Raw genomic sequence first — 3,561 nt, 5'->3', positions numbered from 1 at the left:
AAGGTACCAACCTTGCCGACGTGAACAGAGATAAGGGAATTGAAGCTATTTTCTATGGGTGCTTTATTGGTAGCTCCTTGCATGTGCATGACAATTCATGCATCCTTGCTTTTACGCCCGAATTGCTGGGCCTAGTTTTCTTCACCATAGATGGTATCGTGTGGAAAGATGCCCAAAATTACAGGCAGTGTTTGTATCTTATCACGGTGATTGGGGCAGCTACAAGTTTGAATACCTGGAGAACATTTGGGCATCCGATCTTCTCGCAGCGAAATGCATTTGGGCCAAAGGAATAATTTTTGACTCAAAGAGAAGTTTCGAAGCACTACAAATTAGAATACAGCTCACTGGTAGAAAACTGAGCATTAGTCCCGGTTGGTAAGGGTCATATCTCTCGGATATCCATCCGGGATAAACCAACCGGGACAAAAGGGGGGGTCTTTAGTCCCGGGTATTTTAACCGGGAGTAAAGGACCCAAATACCCGGGACTAAAGGACCCCCTTTAGTCCCGGCTCAATTCCAACCGGGACTAAATTGCGCTTGCATGGCACTGGTGACGCCTGAATTTTTCATGCATGCATCACGTATACGTATAGTAGTACCGCGGCCCTTTTAATTTGTTAACCTTGTAGTTGAGATTTTTTTAGAATGAATTAAATCAACTAGTATTTAAACGAATGGGATTTGTAATTATACAACTACTATATATATACACAATCCTTATACACAATTCATATACACAATTCAACTAGCTTAATTAGTACAAATCGATCATATATACAAATAAATCAAAGTATCTTCCTACGATCTTCCCGTCGTGGTGTTGCTGAGAGGAGTGTCTAATTGTCGTCCATCGTAATAAAATTCTCCTCTTGGATTTACCACCTCGTCCATTATGAATCCAATGAGACCTTCACATATTGCCGCTACTCTTTCTTCCTTCAAGAGTCCTTGTTGAATATTTAACATCTATAATTTGGAAATTTGTGAATGTTACATGAACAAATACATATAAGGAGCTAGAAAATAATTAACTAGTAATATATTTATTTTACGTACTTTAAAGTTGTGCGGCGTCATCTTCGGTCCCTTGGGTCCCAAAAAACTGTGCATGTGCTCACAGATGTAGTAGCCACATAGGTTATTCCCGGGTTCCTGTCTTAAGCACTTCAGTGCGGAAAAAAATAAGTTATGAAATATTCGTGTTATACAATGTAATAAATTTGCAGACTTCATACGTACCGGGAAGTCTGTGTTCCATGTAAGATTTTCTTTGAATGGACCTTTGTGTGTCCTTATGAATTGTTTCCATGCGCTGCAGATTAGAATAATGAATGACATAGTGTAACAGGGATAAAATTTAGGAAATAAATTTTTGCATAGAGATCAAGGTCCAGAATTATTACAAGCCTAGCATGTCTTGCAATTCTTGGTAGTCCACCGGATCTTTCCGTAACGAATCAAAGACAGTGACGTGGCTTCTTTCAGGCTCAATTATAATAAGGATCCAGTGGAAGCTGCGTGCGTAAAATGTTCATGCATATTAGAGCTAACTAACATGTAGAGATAAGGAAAAAGACATCGAAAGTAGACGGTATACACACACTTACTTGAAGTTGTATGGAAGTAGTATGAAATCCTTGAATGTTTGTTTGTGTAGGAAATTGTATATTTCGGCAAAGGTTTTTTCCGGCGCTAATTGTATCTGTTGTTGGTTAACTACAGATGGATCCATGAAGCCTACATGTAGGTACGCCTCTCGGCGGCATGTCTGAATTAGCATCCTACATGAAATGGAAGATGAAGTTAGTACGGTGACGCACGCCAAAATTTACATGTAGAGATAATAAACGGACACTTACAGAATCCAAGCGCTGATCAGAGAGACGTCCAGGGCATCATGATGGTACACTTCGTATATATCCTTGAAGTCTAGCCACAGCACTTTCTCCCCTTCACCGTGAAAATCTATCGGTTTTACCTTCATGCCGATCATCTCCCTCGATTTGGCGGATGCCGTCATGTACCATTGATGGAATTCGTACATCTTTGTTGACAGCTTCCGTACCATTGCCGGCTTCACTAGAGGCTTGCCTAGCTCATAAGGCCATCTCGGCTCAGGGGGCGGTGCAGTTGGCGTCTCGACTTGCCCTATGCATTCATCAAGTCCCAGACCTGTTCCTTCCATGAACTTCAATATATTTTCTTGTTGATCCAAGGGCATTGCTTTTACCCGTTGAGCATCTTTCTTTGATAAATGGCTGAGGTCGGGGACTGAACCTTTGGAGGATGATTTTCCTTTTCTTTTATCCTTTTCATCAGCCTTTACTAGAGCCCGTTCATAGTTTGACAAGAGTGGTATCCTTTTCTTGGCTCCTTCCTCCATCCTGATAAAAAAGTTTAAATCCCGCCGACTTACTGGCGGTGGCTCCATCTCCCTTGCCTTTTTTAATTCGGCTTGTTTCTTGAACCACTCACTGGCCTCTCGTTGGATTTCTGCCCACTGTTCCGCATGAGACATTGCCTCAAAGCGTTCCTTGCGAGCCACTTCAGGGTCGACCTTTGTTTTCTTCTTTCGAGGCTGTCTTTGCTTGGGAGGCGGTGCTCGTGACTTCTTGAGTGGTGCTGCAGGTTCCTTCGAGGGGACCGCTCTTGGTGCCGGCGACGGTGATCGGGGAGGGGTGTTGTTATTGTCGTCGTCGCTCCCAGCACCAGGATGTGGTGGAGATGGAGACCTTGATATAGATGGAAGCGACGGTCCTGGAGCAGGAGATGCCGGTCTCGAGGTATGAGGAGAAAGGTCGCTGCTCGGGATCTACGGGGAGTGGTCTTGAGGTCTGAGGAGATGGCTCCGTGCGGGAAATAATGATGTAGCGTTTCTTCCATAGAATGATCCCATGAAGCGCATCTGCCAATGTCTTTTCCCCGTCGCCTCCCGGGAAGTCGAGCTCTAGACCTTCATACTGGGCATCTACTATTTGCTCCACGCAGACGCTGGCGTAGCCTGTTGGAATGTCCATGCCATGACTGCTCTGCCCTGCCAGCGTTGGTAACGCACTCCCGTACGCTACCTGTACATATAGCAGAAGTAAACAAGTTGAACTCCGATCTCGAGGCCTGGATCAATTGACAAGATTGCATAAATATTATGTATAAGTATACCTTAATAGTGAGGTTGCCGACCGGTGCATGCAGCTCACATGAGGTCCGTTGCGTGATGGCATCCACGGGGAACCGTTGCTCCTCCACGGGTAACCTGGGCGTCTGCGCATCGGGGACCCCTGTAGAAGCACAACTGCTCCCGAGGCGTTGAGAAGGGCTGGCGGTGTGAGGATTCGGCATTGCTCCAGATTGCGCCAACTCCGCAACTGCGTCGGCCACCCGCCGATTGATTTCATCCATCATTCGTTGTTCTAGCATCTGCCGCCAGCTCTCCTCCATCTGTTCCTTTCTTCGCTTCCGGCTTCTGTAAGAGGCGCTGTCGCCTCGGAAAGCGAACTTCCACGGAACCACCCCGAACCCCCGGCAACGTCCTGGGTGCTCTGGATTACCGAGGGCCA

The sequence above is a fragment of the Setaria italica genome, chromosome VII (genome assembly GCF_000263155.2).
Source record: "Setaria italica strain Yugu1 chromosome VII, Setaria_italica_v2.0, whole genome shotgun sequence".
Lineage (NCBI taxonomy): Eukaryota > Viridiplantae > Streptophyta > Magnoliopsida > Poales > Poaceae > Setaria > Setaria italica.
The sequence above is the reverse complement of the archived record's forward strand: the minus strand, read 5'-3'. Positions refer to the sequence as shown.